General features: G+C 44.2%; 1 protein-coding gene across 9 annotated transcripts in view; it reads left to right on the forward strand.

Annotated features, from left to right (window-relative positions):
- The window catches only part of SPATA13 (spermatogenesis associated 13), a 330,065-nt gene that overhangs the window by 56,073 nt on the left and 255,790 nt on the right, over nt 1-18,202 (forward strand). The gene's annotated exons all lie outside the window — the stretch shown is intronic.

The following is an 18,202-nucleotide window of genomic DNA, read 5'->3' on the forward strand; positions in this document are numbered from 1 at the left end:
GGGAAACGTGGGAAAGGGAAATCAGGAGACCGGAGCAACTTTTTGGCTATTAAAGCTTATTTGGCTTTTATCTTGTATCAACAATCATCTTTTTACTAAACAGAAAAGAAGAAGGCAATAGTGTTTTTCTGTAGCAAGTCACTATTTATGGAAGAGGAGACCCTTTATCTGCATCGCAATTCTGAAGATTCCACTCTGTTCCAGTCATTGTTGTGGGCACACTTTCAACATTTGATTAAGAGCCATAAGGGTGGCTTCCTCCACCCACAGAAGAATTCCTCTAAGGAATCATGAGACCGTCGACATTTAGCAGCTGTTTAAAAGACTGTTTAGACTCCTGGGATGATGATGGGGAATTCCTGGAATTATGGTCTTGGGCAAGAAGGGAACTCAAGTAGGAAAGTCAGCAATCTAAATTTCAAACCTCAGGAAACCTTCTTTGTATAACCTGATAATCTCCTTCGCTCAACACAGTGCTTGCTGAGTGAAGGAGTGTAATGGAAAAGAAAGTTAATAATCCCTTGTGCTCTGGATCAAAAATAAGGTAGGAGACCAAATTTTCCATCAAACTGGTTGGGTCCAATCACTTATGCAAAATGCTTACTTCAGGATCTGTAGCACTTGTTGATTAATGTACCTAAGAGATCTTAATAGAGAAAGTGATCAATTCAAGCAGTGTCTTCCCAAATTCTATATATATATAACATATATTGCTGCATGACAAACCAGACAACGCTTAATAGTTTAAGGCAACCATTTTATTATTCCCCAGAGTTCTGTGCGTGGACCAAGGTCACTTGGGCCCTAGTCTTGTGATGTCACTTGGACCACAGTCATTGGGAGGTTCACCAGGTGGAAGCCTCCATGACAGCTCAGTCCTATAGCTGCCAGTGGGTATGGCACCTACACGTGGTTGCTTGTATGGTCTGGGATTTTCACAGCACAGCAGCAGGGGCTGAGAGGCAGAGTTGTAGGAGTGATAGTCCCCAGAGAGCAGAAGGAAAAGCTCTCATCAGTCTTCTAAGAGGCTGAGCTGACAATGGGCACAGCACCACTCTGCCATAATCTATGGCTTAAGCATTCACAGGGCCAGGCTAAATTCAAAGCAACTGTGGCCATCTTTACCCCATCAGCTTTCTTGCCAAGAAATAAAGCTCTGCATGACACATCAACTTTCATTTATTTAACATTTATCTCAAAAGACATGAGTTAACTGGCGAATAATATCACATTCATAGTGAAATTCTAAGAAATCAACATCCTATACTTTATTGGGCATTGTTTACTTTCTATACGTTTTTGTTTTGTTTTGTTTTTTGAGACAGTCTCACTCTTGTCACCCAGGCTGGAATGCAGAGGTGCAATTTCAGCTCATTGCTACCTCCACCTCCCAGATTCAGGCAATTCTCGTGCCTCAGCCCCGAGTAGCTGGGATTACAGGTGTGCACCCACACACCCAGCTAATTTTTATATTTTTAATAGAGACGAGTTTTGCCATGTGGGCCAGGCTGGTCTTGAACTTCTGGGGTCAAGTGATCTGCTGTCTCGGCCTCCCAAAGTACTGGGATTACAGGTGTGAACCACTGTGCCTGGCCTATATGGTGTTCTTAAACCCCTTGGTTGAGCTTTGGCCATGGAGACTTGGAACAGAATGTTAGGAGCTTTACAGGCCACAAGGACAGATTGGTTTTCTGGGTTCCTGGGCACACAGCCTAACTCAGAAAAAAATAAGAAACAAACATGAGAAAACCAGGCCCGATAATAATATCCTTCGATAGCTCAGCTGGTAGAGCGGAGGACTGTAGGGTGTTTGAAGAAAACCAGGCCCGAAAAACCTGATTCACGGGAGGTGTGTCATTGAGTTGTACTTAGTTTATATAAAGCAATGGTTCTCTTCAAACTTTCAGTCTCAGGGCCCCTTTATGTTCTCAAAAACTGAGGATCTGGCTGAGCGAGGTGGCTCACACCTGTTCTCCCAGCACTTTGGGAGGCCAAGGCGGGTGGATCACTTGAGGTCTGGAGTTTGAGACCAGCCTGGCTAACATGGCAAAAGCCCATCTCTACTATAAATACGAAAATTAGCAGAGTGATCATGGCTCATGCCTGTCGTCCCAGCTACTCAGGTTGCTAAGGCTGGAGAATCGCTTGAGCCTGGAGGTTGAGGCTGCACCGAGCCAAGATTACGCCGCTGCACTCCAGCCTGGGTGACAGAGTAAGACCCTGTCTCAAAAAAAAAAAAAAAAAAGAAAGAAAGAAAGAAAAAACCTGAGGATCTTATGCAGCTTTTGTTTCTGATGGGCTAGATGTACTAATACTTACAATACTAGAAATTAAAATTGAGAAGTTTCAAAAATACGTATTCACTTTAAAAGCACAATAAAAATTCCATTACATAAATTCCATATTTTTATGAAAGTATCTATATTTTCCAAAGCCCCAAAGACAATGAGTAAGAAGAACGACAGTGTTTTGGTGTTTTGCAAATCTCCCTGGCGTCAGGGTTAATGGAAGACAGCTGGACTGTCCTTATCTGCTCTTGCATTTAGGCTGAATTTGTTACAATGTGTTGCCTTGGCTGAAGTAGAGGAAGACTGTGTGGCCTCACAGAGGTATGGAAATGGAAAAAGGAGGAGTATGTAAGCAGACTTTTTAGATAACAGCAGGTTAGCTTGAGTTTCTTGACTAGTGTGGTTTCGTACTGGTTAGGTGCACTGTAGAACCTGGAACAGACACCTGAACGTTCTTTAGGTGACTTTTAGGGATGTTTTAGCTCCCCCGCCACCTGGGGCCTACAGGGAGACACCCAAGGACGAGATCTCTCTGAGCCTTGAAGACATTTGCAGCCCAGCCCTCCCTGCTCCCTCCTGCTTGTCTAAAACTTCGCAATTATAGACAAATTGCATCTCTTCTGTGAAGGCTGCCCTCACCTTACTAAACAACAATTATCTCTTTCTTTTCTCAATTCAGATAACGTTATTGTCGGTACCACTCATTTGGCCCTTAGTAAATGCTGTCAATTTTTATTGATTGATTGATTGAGATGACACAATCTCGGCTCACTGCAACCTCCGCCTCCTGGGTTCAAGCGATTCTGCCACCTCAGCCTCCCGGGTAGCTGAGACTACAGGCGTGCACCACCACGCCCAGCTAATTTTTGTATTTTTAGTAGAGACGGGGTTTGACCATGTTGGCCAGGATGGTCTCAATCTCTTGACCTCCTGATTTGCCCACTTCAATCTCCCAAAGTGCTGGGATTACAGGCATGAGCCATCGCGCCTGGCTGATGCTGTCAATTTTAAATTAATTGGCAGATAACCACTTACTAATTTTTAATTAAGCTAATTGAAAACAGGTTCTTCAATGAGAACACTTGGACACAGGAAGGGGAACATCACACACCGGAGCCTGTCATGGGGTGGGGGGAGGGGGGGAGGGATAGCATTAGGAGATATACCTAATGTAAATGATGAGTTAATGGGTGTAGCACACCAACATGGCACATGTATACATATGTAAAGAACCTGCACGTTGTGCACATGTACCCTAGAACTTAAAGTATACTAAAAAAAAGTTATAAAAAAAAAGAAAAGAAAACAGGTTCTTGACTAAGACTTTATTTATTTATTCATTTGAGATAGAGTCTTGCTCTGTTCCCCAGGCTGGAGTACAATAGCACGATCTCAGCTCACTGTAACCTCTGCCTTCTGGGTTCAAGCGATTCTCCTGCCTCAGCCTCCCGAGTAGCTGGGACTACAGGTGCACACCACCACACGTGGCTAATTTTTGTATTTTTAGTAGAGACAGAGTTTCACCATGTTGGCCACGATGGTCTCGATCTCCGGACCTCGTGATCCACCTGCCTCAGCCTCCCAAAGTGCTGGGATTACAGGCATGAGCCACCGTGCCCAGCTGGCTAACACTTTTAAAGTTTGTTTTTCCCACAGCAAGCAAAAAAATTGATCGCAGTTTCTTAATCTGGGGTTTGTGGATTAGCTTATTGGGGGCCCATGAACCCCCAGAACTTGTAAGTGAAATTGTGGATATATCATTCTTCAGAAATATTACTCCTCCTTTCCCCCCAGTAAAAGGTTAGTAACAATTAGGCTAGATTTTTTTTTTTTTTTTGAGATGGAGTCTCACTCTGTCGCCCAGGCTGGAGTGCAGTGGCACAATCTTGGCTCACTGCAAGCTCCGCCTCCCAGGTCACGCCATTTTCCTGCCTCAGCCTCCCGAGTAGCTGGGACTACAGGCGCCCGCCACCACGCCCAGCTGATTTTTTGTATTTTTTTAGTAGAGACAGGTTTTCATCGTGTTAGCCAGGATGGTCTCGATCCCCTGACCTCATGATCCACCCGCCTCAGCCTCCCAAAGTGCTGGGATTACATGTGTGAGCCACCGTGCCCAGCCAACTAGGCTAGATTTTTAACAAATATATACTGTGGTCTTTTTTTACAGTTCTTAAACCCAATATCTGCTATAATGGGATCAGAAAAGGCCACATCTATAAAAGCAAATCCTTCTTCAATTGTGCCAGTGGGCTTTAGTTCCCTCTGTTCTGTGTTTACATTGGAGTCCCAACCATCTGGTTATTTTTGATATTCCAACATAGTCTGTGTTGGGAAGGGAGTTTTTGTTCTGTTTCCTCCCATGCACACAGCAGTTAGTACCAGGGAAGCAGGACAAATCACTGCAGCACTTTAGCAGGGAACCTCTCTTTGTGCTCAGAAGCAAGATAGCATCCAACTCAGGGTCAGCAAACGTCTTTGGTAAAGTGCAGAGAGTAGGGATTTTAGGCTTTGCAGGTCATATGTTCTCTGTGGTGATGACTCAGCTCTGCCATTGCTGCGCGAATGCAGCCACAAACAGGAAAGTGAGTTGGCCCCTCGCATCCAAACAATTCTATTTACAGAAACAAGCAAGGGCTGCATTTGGCCCATGGGCTGGAGTTCTTGAACCTCTGATCTAATTCACAGCTCACTAGGATGCAGGAGTTATAGTTATAATAAGGAAGCACAACATCAAAAAATTGGGTGGAATCCTGGGGACTCTTAGGACTTTGCATTCCACCAATCATAGGTAATTCTAGTCTTGGCTAAAAGGGAGCACAGAAATCCAGAGAAACCTGCTCATCCCAGGCAATGGCCCAGACAGGCAGCCCCGTGACACAGGCAGGGAAATAGGGGCAGTTTTGTGGTCATTGCTCCAGTGCTCACATACCTTCTATCAGAGACGATTAAAAAAGTTATTGTTTACACCACCACAAACCAGAGTGCAGGCTTGTTAGAAAATCTGGATTGCTCCCTGATCTGCTTCTCTATAATTAGTGAACCTTTCTTCTCTGCTCTGTGCACACAATGAATAAAACGTTCATGGTGTATGATGTCACCACAGCGCTAGAAACACTGTCTTGATTGTTCCACGTTTAATTCTGCCTTTGCGCCTGGCTGTGGCTGCAGCTGTTGGTCATCCCTCCACCAGCTACTACTTAACTTACCAACCTGGTGTTGATAGCTCCACCTTGCAGACTTTCGCGGCAGGAGGGAAGCCTGGTGGGAAGGGACATTGTAGGGAGAGCCTCAGTGGCCTCCTTCCTAAGAGAGCACAAATATAGTGGAAGCAGATTTGCAGCTTCTCACAAGTTTAGTCTTTAGAATGTGCAGAATCAGAATTCTGCATCTGGCAAATCACAATTCTGCATCTGGTAAATCAGAATTTAAAAGTTGGCAAGCGCTTTGACTTATTTAGGTTTCTTTTATTATCAAGTTCATAAAAGGGCACTTTTCTTTCTCACTCTCAATAGGAATTCTTGGGCCTCGAGGGGTCGTTTCTTAGTTCTTGCTCTGGTTGTTCTTCCTTTTGTCTCTTGCTGTTCTGTGGACTGGAGGGGTCCATAGGTTTTGAGTTTCTTTTCTGCCTTTTGTAAGTTGCCATTTGTTCTCCCAATCCTGCATGTGACTGGGGTTGGGGGAATTCTGTAGTTGGCTTTGTGCATTGTTTTCTGTACCAGAACTTGATTTAAGAACAGCTATCAATGCTGTCATAATGATATCACATTTGCTCCAGGAAAGCACACTTTCAGTTACCTCTAGCACTGTCCCCACCAAAGACAGGCTGAGCTCTGACCTTCCCTTCTTGGGCCACTCACTCCTGTGTATGGTGAGGGCCTTTCTGACCGGTGGAGCCCAGGCTGCATGCAGCTGCTCTAGGAGCAAGGAAGACTGAAGCTGGGCAATGTTTGGCCAATCACAAGCACCGTTTGGTGAGGTGAGCATATTCAGATGATCATTTTAAGTAGCAGTTCCTCTAAAACTTCCACTAAAGGCCATTTGGCAGAAATCCCCCAAACACAGACAAGCTTGAGATGCTGGGTGGCCAAACCAAATGGCGAGTGCCCTATGCCAGCAAAACCGGAGAGAGCGTTAAGTCAGGGTTTCGGCCTGGGGAGGAGGGGGATGACCTCCACTGAGTGCTGTCTGTGCATCAAGTTCTGGACAAAGGCCCCGTGTGTCTCACAAACCTGGTTTTTCAAATTAGGAAATCAGTGGCTTGAGAAGTTAAAGTCTTGAGGCCTCCCAGGTGGTACATGGCTCAACCAACAGCATCTGTCTATATATTTTTAAGAGCATGCCAAGTAGTCATTAGAGTATGGAGTGTAGAAATTCACAGCACCACCCTTGACAGGAAACCAGGTGTAACTACACTTTTGTGTTCTACACACAGATGGGGTTGGAGAGGAGGCTACCACCAGGACACTGTGGACATTGGAAGGCAAGGGTAAATAGAGTCTTGGGGTCTATGGGAGACAGGGTCCACAACACAAAGCCTGCCAAGCACCAATTTTGTAAAGTTCAGTTTTCATGAGGAGAAATGACTTGAGGAGAATCCAACTAGGTCTCCTCTCCTGTGGATCCAAATTGTACCAATTGAAAGGGGGAAAAGGGTGGCTTCAAGGCACCCCAGCTTTAAATTTTTTAGTAGTCTGAGGCTCTTCTCTTCAGCTTTTGCTGATTGTTTGCTGTCATTCCTTTATAAAACTCTTCCCAGTTTTTGAGGATAGATTGTGGTTGGCCCAACACAAGCAGCTTTTGCTCAGATTAGAGCACCGCGAGCTAAAATACTGCAGTTGCTGCCCACTGGGAAGCCCCTGAGGGAGACTCGGAGACTTAGGGGGAACGAATAATGAGGCCAGGTGCTGGTGGGTCACATGGTTACAGCTGCATGTGGACAAGCACAATTAAGGCAGTTTTACTGTGAAACAACAAATACAACAAAATCACAATGCCTGCCTGTGCTCTTATCTATAGGAACATTGTGGGATGGGGGTAGGATGTGACTGAAATGGTGCAGCCCTATCCACTTAGCCTGATTCAACCCACAGTAGCTCAAAACCACACTGGAAAATGGGAGACGCTTGTTTCTTAAATGAAAGGTGGCATGTTTTGAAGAATCTCCTGGCAATTTAATTGTTATATAAGTTATTTGGATTTTTAATAAAGGATGTTTCAACCTGAATTTTATAGATAAAGGGTTTTTGTTTCTCTCTCTCTAAAACTCATTTTCCCTATTGACAAATTTTGACCCAGGTCAGAGTAGCATAATCTATGATGCCTATGTCCAAATTAAATGACTCAGAATCAGAATCTCACATGTAAATAGAAATCTCACAGGGTGTGAAAGATATCGTCATATAATATATAAAGCTAAACAAAAAGTATCAGTTTTATCAAACACCTTGTAGGTCAAAGGTTAAACGATGTTGGAAGCACAGATAAACATGCAGTTGTGCCAGAAATCATGATGATGTTTAGAAAATGTTTTCTTTTCATTCTTCTTCTTCTTAGTGGGAAAATATCTATCAGAAAGTAGAAAAGAAGGGAGGTGAGGGCTGGGCTGGGGAAAGGCAGTTGTCAGGATGAGTGGTGGATCAGGGCATCCCATTTATTCTCACTCAGCCCAGGAGAAGGTCACACACAAGCCATGTCTAGAAGGAAGGTGGGAAAGCGTGAGACAGGTAAGGGAAGGCTGACCTCAGCCGAGCGAAGGGCAGAGAGGACTTGGCCACCAATGGAAGCTTTGCAAAGAGCAGGTGGAATCAGAGTGAGGCGTAACGGTCAATTGGAATGTATCTGACACACAGTCCTCGCCTTTTCCTTATCCTGTTTGAAAAATGTTGCCTAAAGCCAGTTTGGAAAGTGTACCAGGGAATTCCTTGCTGTTGGTTTGTGTGGGGCACAGAAGCAGCCACGTGTGTCACATTTCAAGGCAGGTGGACCAACTCTAGGGGCAGCGCAAGCTCCCTTCAGGCACATTTGCTGAGAAAGCGCGGTGTCCTCTGTGTCACAGGAGAGTTGGCTATGACCACCTAGTGTGGGTTGTGAGGGAGAAAGCAGGGTCCAGAAGGTCGTTCTGTGACTCTTTTCTTACTCCTAAATCTTAGGGAGATACTATTTGCCCTGAGGCTGATGGATAAGCTCCATTGGTTTCAATGGAAATGTTCAACCCTAGCTGAATGGGAGACACAGGAAAAATGAACACAAAATGTAAAAGTTCAAGTTGGAAAGCCAACGATGCAGTTCTAGCCTTTGTGGAAAAATCCATAGGCCGCTTTCTGAGATGTTGCATGTTCACGGTGCTTCTGTTTCCAAAGCAAACCAGGCTGCTGTGTGAAGCCACTGGTGCCGATCCTCACGATTCACTGAGATCAGAGACACAAGTGCACGTCCACCACCATGCACTAACTCACATCTCAGACAGAAGCGCACGTCCACACCCATGCGCTAACTCGCTTCTCAGAGCACTGGCTCACGGGCGGTCAGCTGGTGTATTCATCACCAGGGGGTAAACCTTACTGAACTAACTCAAAGGGGAGAGCTTCTCAAAATGCAAAGTGCATGCATATAATTGGGAGAGATTGATAAAGACAGAAATCCCTAAGTGTGAATCCCAGAGAGGCTGCCTCACTTGGCCAGCTGTGGAGCCCAAGAATCTGCATCTTACCAAGCTCTCCCAGTTCATTCTAACACGTGGTCTGAGAATCCCATGTTGAGAAACACCACTGGAAACGTGCATTTAAAAATAGTTCCTCAGAAGCCTACTGTCTGTTTAGGTTTACAGTTGGTAGAATGACACAAATGTATAAAAATACCTCCGTAAATATATCCTCAAGTAGGCTGAGTTGATAACGAACCCTTTCGCAATGTGTGTCTTAGTGAATAATGCCAGTATTGGCTCAGTTGAGTGGAACACACACAAACTCATTAAATCTCAAGTGTGTGTTTCAGGTGTTGGCGAGGTCACGTCTCTCCTTCAGCTTGGGTCACATAGAGGAACATCAGCAGCGGCTGGCCTGGGTGTTCTCCGCACCGCCTCTCTGGCTTGGTGATTTATCACTCCTCTCCCTTAGCTGCCTCGCCTTGGACATGCGTCTTGGCTATGACAAACATGCAGGGGATTGCACGGCCAAGAGTAGTGGGGTGGGGCCTAGGAGTCCAGGTGCTTATGTGATGGATGCTGCCCTTTTTTGTGGCCAAACACTGCGTCCACTTCTCCCATCTCAGCAGCACTGGTCCCTGCAGCTTGATGGATTGGGAAATCATTTGTAGCAACCATGGGGATACTCGGGAAAAGAACACTGAGAACATTGCACCTCCCAGGTTCTGGACCTTGATTGATGGTTACACACACGCACACCCATGAACACACACTTCCGTGCACATGCATCTTGCACACACAGAGTCTTGAGCTCACTGGTAATCTCCAGCTTAGAATTTACCATTGTCAGCTTGGAGAAAACAACATACTTTTCTGGAGAATAAAGGCCTCAGTGAATTTGTCCCCAAATTTTATGTCTCTCGTAACTTTGAGGGAATTTTGTTGTTGTTGACAGCCTTGTGCCAAAGGGAAAGGACGAAATATTGGGCATGGCCTGCTCGTAGTGAAAGGTCATATTTCGCCGCACGTTTTCCTGATTCTGTGCTGATTCATCACACACTGAGATTTCCTATTAAATACCCTTCCTGACTCTATTGGAAATGACTGTAAGTGGAACAAATGAAGTCACCCTCAAAATAAGGACTGCCAGGAGAATGGTGGGTGGCAACTTTAACTGCTCCCCAACCTTGGGAAGCGGGGTTAATTTTTTTCCATTTTGATGGTGCTGCTTGGAGGTAAGATGATGGATTTACACTGGTGGAGCATTTTGCTTTTCACAGGGTGCTCTGACCAGGAGGCAGTCAGGGAAAGTACTAATTCCATTTCTTCCATGATGAGAAGCTAAAGCCTGGAAGGTGGAGGGCTCCTGCCCTGGCTGGGGAGTGGCTGCCTGAGCCTGGCCCGGAGCTGCTCTGCTGCAAAGCCACACCACAGTGATGGCCTGGTGGGCCTCTGCTGCCTTTGTTTGTTTGATTTAATTTCTTTTGTTTCTTTTTTTTTTTTTTTTTTTTTTTTTTTTGAGACGTAGTCTTGCTCCGTTGCCAGGCTGGAGTGCAGTGACGCTATCATGGCTCACTGCAAACTCCACCTCCTGGGTTCAAGCGATTTTCCTGCCTCAGCCTCCCAAGTAGCTGGGACTACAGGCACCTGCCTCTGCGTCCGGCTAATTTTTGTATTTTTAGTAGAGACGGGGTTTCACCATGTTGGCCAAGATGATCTCGATCTTTTGACCTCGTGATCTGCCCACCTTGGCCTCCCAAAGTGCTGGGATTACAGGCGTTAGCCACTGCGCCTGGCCTGTTTTTGATTTAATTTTCAATTGACATATGATAATGTATAGGGTATCTTGTGATGTTTCAATACATGTTTACATTGTTTAATGATCGAATCAGGGTAATTAGCATATCCATCATCTCATACTTGCCATTTCTTTGTGATAAGAACATTCAAAGTTCATTCTTCTAGCTATTTTGAAATATACAGTACATTATTGTTAACTATAGTCATTTGCAATGTGGATGAACCTAGAGGACATTATGTTAAGTGAAATAAGACAGGTACAGAAGGACAAATACTGCGTGATCCCACTCACATGTGGAATCTGAAAATATTCATCTCCTGGAGACAGAAAATAGAATGGTGGTTTCCAGAGGAGGGGGTGGGGATGGGGGTAGGCAGAGTGAAGAGAGGTTGGTCAGTGGGTACAAAGTTACAGTTAGATAGGAGAAATAAGTTGTGAGCCTTTTAAAATTCAAACCCTCCCTTTCTTCCTTTATTCTTTTGTGTTTCTCTTAAACTCCCTCTCTAAAAATAAAATCCAGGGCGGCTGAGTTTGTAAGATTTTCCTCTTACAATGACATTTTTGAATATCACCCTATGTATAATTTATATCACTCATTGCCAGTCCTTCTGACAAAGTTGTACGTTTCTGTGGCATTCTTGGAAATTTGTACCTGAAAGATTGTCTTCTTTGAATAACTGATCTATTTCCTTTTATCAGATAAGAAGATTTATGTTCTTCTTGTCTTCCAGAAAGCTTAGAGCTAAATTTAACATTTAGCTTTTTTTTTTAACCATGACCTTTGTATTATGTTTCTTTTCCTTCTATGAGGTTTTAAAAAGTTCTGCATTTTAGCCTTATTTTATACGCACCTTTTAGTATGAGCCAAAGGTTTTGGAAACAGGCATTTTGCATAAACGTTTTCTTCTCTCAGTTTAAATTGCTGCGACGTGAAAACATCAAATGCCCTAAACAAACTGTAAGATTATTAAATTCAATTAGGTAGGTCACATAATACATGTTTTTTAAATTATTACAAACATTGTAGAGTAAATGTTGTTATGGGAGAAATTTAGTGTGTAAAATGACACTGTAAACAATACCAGGCTCATGACAAACGGTCATGAAATAAAATCAGTCCTCAAGGGAAGTCGAGAAGTTCAACGGAAGAATGCTAAGGCTTCATTTTAGTTGTGAAGAATCGCCAAGCAAGTCCTATAAAATACATGGGAAAAGATCATGTTTGCTCTGCAGAGAGACACAGGCTGAGCCACAGGGTTGCTGTGATTTGTTCCAACTGCAGGCTCTCGGCCTACCGGGCTGCCTTCCTCACCTCCTCATGGTCAGGTGGCAGGTGTGTGGTCTCAGACGAACTGATTCCATTCTGAGACTCATTTCCCTAATCTGGAGAATGGGATCATAGTACCCACCTCAATGGGCAATGTGGACAATTAAAGTGATTTGTGAGAAGGGATTAGCACAGTGCCTGGCACAATTTTCCTTCAAATTTGAATTCTACTACCTGGTAAAAAATACAAAGCATTGCATGTTCTGTTTCATAATAAATGCTGTGCAGAACCATGTGTTAGATTTTTTTTTTAAGTTTTGCTGGCGTATATCACATACACAGAAAAGCGTCTAAGTCAAGTGTGTAGCCGCCTGGATTTTTACAATGAACACTCATGTACTAGCATTTAGGTTAAGAAACAGCCTCAGAAACCCTCCTCCTGTCACCTCCTAGTCAATTTCCCATCCTAGGAAGTTACCCACTATCCTGATTTCTTTTGCCTTTTTTTTTTTAAGAGTCAGTGTCACTCTGTCGCTGGGCTGGAGTGCAGTGGTGTGATTATAGCTCACTGACGCCTCTGACTCCTGGGGTTCAAATGATCCTCCTATCTCAGCCTCCACAGTAGCTAGCACACACCGCCACAACCAGCTAATTTTTAAATTGTAGAGATGGGGTCTTGCTATGTTGCCCAGGCTAATGTCTTGCCTATTTTTGTGCTTTACATAAATGGAGTCATATGGTGTGTACTCTTTCGTGTCTGGCCTCTTTCACTCAATATGTTTGCAAGATTTATCCATGATGTGTGGGTAGCACGAGTTTGTTGTTAGTTCCTGTAGCTGTATAGATGTCCAACGTATAATACCAGAATGTATTTATTAATTGTACTATTGAAAGAAATTTGGGTTTCCTGTTTGAGGACTTTATGAATAAAGCTGATATGAACATTCTTGTACATCTTTGGTAAACATACACCCATTTCTATTGGATATATACCTAGAGATGTAATTGCTTTGAAGGTATGCATATTGATCAGTGTAATCACCAGATCCTTCTTGCCCACTGCAGAGATAAAATCAGTTCACTGAGACAGCAGTATTGCAGTAGAGAACAAGTTTAATAAACAGGGCTAGCCAAGCAGAACAGGAGTTTTTACTTTATTACTCAAATCAGCCTCTCTCAGAACTCAGAGGCTAGGCTAGGTAGGGGTTTCATGGGTTTCATGGCTAATTTGGTGACCAGCAGGCTAGGGAATGAGTGCTGCTGATTGGTTGGGGATGAAATCATAGGGGTGTGGAAAATGGTCCTGGTGCACTGAGTCCACCTCAGGGTGGTGTCCACTGGACTGGTTGAGTCATGAGTCATGGGTCAGGTGCAGTCATTCATTTGCCAGAATGCAGAAGTCTGAAAAACATCTCAGAATAACAATTTTAGGCAATATAAAAGTAGTGTTATCTATAGGAACAATTGGAAAAGTCACCAATCCTGTGACCTCTGGCCACGTCTCCTAAGAGGCAAGGAATTATAGAAAAGCAAGCCAGAGAACAGTGGCTGGTTATCATTTAAGCCTGCATCTTAGTAGAATTCAGACCCCTCCCAAAATCCTAATCTTGTGGCCCTCCATTCATTTTACAAAGGCAGTTTCAGTCCCTGAGCAAGGAGGGAGTTAGTTTCAGGGAGGGACTGTTACCTTCTCTGTTTTAAAGTTAACAAAGGCAATTAGCTTGTGAGAATAGAAGCAAGATGGAGTTAGTTAGGTTAAATTTCTCTTACCATTAAAAATTTTGCAAAGGCAGTTTCATCAGCTCTAGTAAATCCTATTAGTTTTCCAAAGTGGCTGTGCCAATTTATACTCCCAATATAGTGTGGGAGTTCCTCTTTATCGTTATCAATCCTTGGTATTTTATCTCTTTTTCATGTTGGCTTTTTCACTTGTATTAGCAAGGGCTCTCCAGAGAAACGGAACCAATAGAATCTGTATAGATATATGGAAAGAGACTTATGATGAGGAACTCACCCATGTGATCATGGAGGCTGAGAAGCACAGGATCTGCTGTCTGTAACCTGGGGATGTGGGAGAGCTGGTGTAGTTCCTGTCTAAACCCAAAGGCCTGAGAAACAAGGAAGCCAGTGGTATAGGTCCTGGTCCAAGCCCAAAGGCCCAAGAACCAGGTGTCAATGTCTGACGTCCCAGGGTAGGAGACAGATGTCCTTTTTGCCAAGGTCACTCTCCCTGATGCCTTTCTGTTCTATTCCTACCCTCAAAGGATTGGTCAACACCTCCCACATTAGGGAGAGTGGGTCTTTACTCAGCCAAGTGATTCAAATGCTAATCTCTCCCAGAAATACCCTCAACACACCCCAGAAATAATATTTTACCTGCCACCTGGGTATCACTCAGCCCAGTCAAATGGACACATAAAATTCACTATCACACATTATGGTGTAGTGTTGTCTCACTATGCTTTTAATTTGCATTTCCCAGATGACTGTTGCATTTTTAGCATTACCTTATATTGTTTAGAAAATAAGATACAGTATAATATACAAAGCAACATGTAACTAAACATATAAAGCAAAAGCTAATAAAAATATATAAACAGAAGTTGGTAAAGCACAAATATAATGAATGATTTTAAATATTTTCATTTAATAATTTAGTAGATCTAGTAAACCATAAGTAATCAAGGATGAAGAGGATCTTACGTTCATAATTTCATGTAATAATACATATAAAATTTACATCCTACAAATATAGAATATATAACTTTCCCTTATTTTTTTCTCCTTTGTACTTTATAAAATTTCTAAAATTCAATTAGGTTCTTGATGATGAAAACATTTCAAATAGTTCAGGAAAGTAGAGATTTTAGAGTCATCAGTCTCTGATCAAAATAAAAAAATAGATAAATAAATTGTATAAAGACCCAAGCTGAACTGTTTAATATTAGAGTGCACTCTCATAAAGTGTCCCTAAAGCAAAGGAGAAGTCAAGGCTGAAATTCCAAGTTAAAGAAATAGTAATTCAAACTAGAAGACCTCGTAGCAAATTTATCGCATCCAGGAAAAGTTATATTTAGAGGAAATAGCTTCAGATACCTTCTTTATTATAGAAGAAAATTAAAACTACAAGTCAGAATTCATGTTAAGAAACTCAAAGAAAAAAATGACAAAACAAACCAAAAGGACCTATGAAAAGGAAATTAATTGGGATAGGAACTGGTATTAATGAAGTAGACACAGGGGCTACCAAATGGTTACTTAAATTCAGGATTAAGGTTAAAAAGATAAGCAATGCCTAAAGTCTTCTAACCCTGGACATGATGAGGAGCCTAAAACAAGTGTATTGATTCTCCAGTTGTTTTGTCTGCTCTGCTGTAAAATATGAACAACAGCAGCAGTAACAATAGCAATACAGTTGTGCCCAGCATGACATTTTAGTCATTGATGCCTCGCATACAGGACAGCAGCCCCACGACATTATAATACCACATTTCTATTCCTTTTCTACATTTGGATGTGTTTAGATGCACGAATATTTACCATTGTGTTACAGCTGCCTACAGTACTCAGTACAGTAACATGTGTGCAGGTTTGTTGCCTGGGAGCAATAGGCTACAACGTGCAGCCTTGCCGTGTGCTGGGCTACATTATCTAGATTTGTGTGAGTACACTCCGTATTGTTCACACAGCAACAACATCGCCTACATTTCTCAGAATGTATCCCCATTAGTAAGTAGTGCATGACTACACCTAAGAAGGTGTCAGTGGTCACAGTAAAGTTTAAAATGTAACATGCTGTAATGCAACTTAAGCAGTGCATACAATATCTAGGAGGCCTGTATAAGGAGTCTGTAATATACATGCAATGGTGCCAACCTCAGGCTACTAAAAACACGAAACTGATGGACTGTGAAGGGAGTGGACGATCTATTTGTCAGCAAGGCATGCGCACCACATGTGTAAATATCCTGAAGAAGATACCTCAAGTGTCTGTCATGCAGCCAACAGACAGTATCTGCAGGGCCCTTTACAAACCAAGAAGAGGGAAATTGGATTCTTTCCATTTGCAGACATTTTCAGACTCTTTCTTTCTTTCTTTTTTGAGACAGAGTCTTGCTCTGTCGCCCAGGCTGGAGTGCAGTGGCACAATCTCAGCTCACTGCAACCTCTGCCTCCCCGGTTCAAGCAACTCTCCTGCCTCAGCCTCTCAAGTAGCTGGGATTACAGGTGCCCGCCACCACGCCCAGCTAATTTTTGTGTTTTTAGTAGAGATAGGGTTTCGCTGTGCGGCCAGGCTGGTCTCAAACTCCTGACCTCATGATCCACCCACCTCGGCCTCCCAAAGTGCTGGGATTACAAGTGTGAGCCACCGCGCCAGACCTTTCAGACTCTTTCTGAACAATCTGGGGAAGTCACAGTATTGATATGGGCCATGAATTTATGAGAAACTGTTAAGTATAATAGATATTAAAAAACAGTTGATTTTTAGTTGGTAACAAAAGACTAAAATCTTTAATGCACTCTAGTTCCTTGAAATCTGATAATGCTGACGAGTCAGTTTCCGGAGCCAAATTTACCCACTTGACTCATCCTCACAAGAAATCAAATATCCTTTTTATAAGAGGAGAGCATCAAAACAAAACAAAAACAGACAGCACGGATGGGCTGCCTCATGTTGTATAGGATTCGAGACCCAGGAGCCATAGCTTAGAGGCCACTGTCCCTGGTCAGGCACACAGACAGGAAAGGAGGAGGGACCCAGCTGGCGTCTAGCTGGAGCAGCACCCAGGACACAGCATGGCAGCTGGCCAGGTCTCAGCCCTGGGCAAGAATCCACAAGAGGCGAAGGCGTTTTCCATGCTGTGCCTCAGCCAGAAGTTCCAATGCAGGGATGTGGAGGCATTTTCTAAAACTTGCCTTTGTCTTGCTCCAAATGCAGGCACCATGCATAATGCTGAGCATGGTCTGTGACTCGCGCGCTGGCAGGACTTTATGGCCAAGGTGCCTCGTGCCACCCACCACGTGTGGTAGTGGCAGTCATTTGTGTAACACTCAAGACACCCAGATAAAGGGGCAAGCATCCTAAACTGGTACAGCTTTACTGTCCTGGGAGGCCTTACCCACTTCTCAAAAGAATGTGCTGTTTGCTAACTTCAGTACTAAAATATCTGAGTTGTGTTACCTGAGGGTTTTCCAGCTGTTTTTGCAGGTGAGTGTACTGTGAGCTAAGCAGGCTCTAGACCCATATCTGCCATCCGCCAGCTGGGTGGCTGTGGGAGCACCTCTTTCCTTCTCCGGATTTCCCCCACCTTTTATGAATGTCACTGAGCACATGAACTCCAAGTGAGCACTGCTGGGGCTAGCCTCCTGAAATTTTTGGAGACCCTAGTTCCCCTCCCCAGTCTCCACGCAGCACATACCTTGTTGCGGTCACCTGACCTTCCAAGAGGACATGAACAGCAGGAAGTGATTTCCAATCACGTTGGACAGGCTGTGCCTGCAGCCGGCAGGACTTCCTGGTCCTGGCATTTCAGGTGAATGACCCTTGTCTGGGGTTGAAGATGAAGCTTCCCCAGGTCCCTTTAAGGACTGCCTGGCATCCCTCCCTATCTCCTTTCAGCCACTCCAGGTACAGCCTGCCAGGCTGTCGCCTCCAGTTTCACACGTCCTTGCACCTGCCTGGGCGATGGCACTTGGGACACACTCATGCACACCCCACCCTTAGGGGAGGAGGTTATGCCCAGTGGGTGGTCCACAGAATGAAGCCAGGGAGTAAATGCTTCCTCTGTCTCTCTGCTGGTCTAGTAGAGTGGAGCCAGCGGAGACAATGCTCCCTGTCTGGGGATGGAGGGGTGGGGACTTAGGGGCAAGGGGAAGCTGAGAAGAGATTACACAGAGGAGATGATATGAGGCAAATCTTCAGAGGTGGGAGCTTTAGGGGGAAAGTGGTAGCGATTGGAGTCAGAGGCAGCAGTGCCGTCAAAAGTCTAGGCTGCAAGAGCCTGCTAAGAGTTATGTTCTCCAGGGCAGGGCAGGGCAGGGCAGAGGGAGGTGCCCAAGGGACAGAGGAGGCAGTGGCCGCCAGCCTGGGGTCCTAGGAGTTCCCCGGCACCTGTTCCTCCTCCTCAGCCCCGGCCCACCCCTGCAGCTCCTCACCAGGTTCAGACGTCCTGGCTCTGGTCCTCCCACCTCATCTGGGCACC

This window comes from Pongo abelii, chromosome 14 (assembly GCF_028885655.2).
Source record: "Pongo abelii isolate AG06213 chromosome 14, NHGRI_mPonAbe1-v2.0_pri, whole genome shotgun sequence".
NCBI classification, from domain to species: Eukaryota; Metazoa; Chordata; class Mammalia; order Primates; family Hominidae; genus Pongo; species Pongo abelii.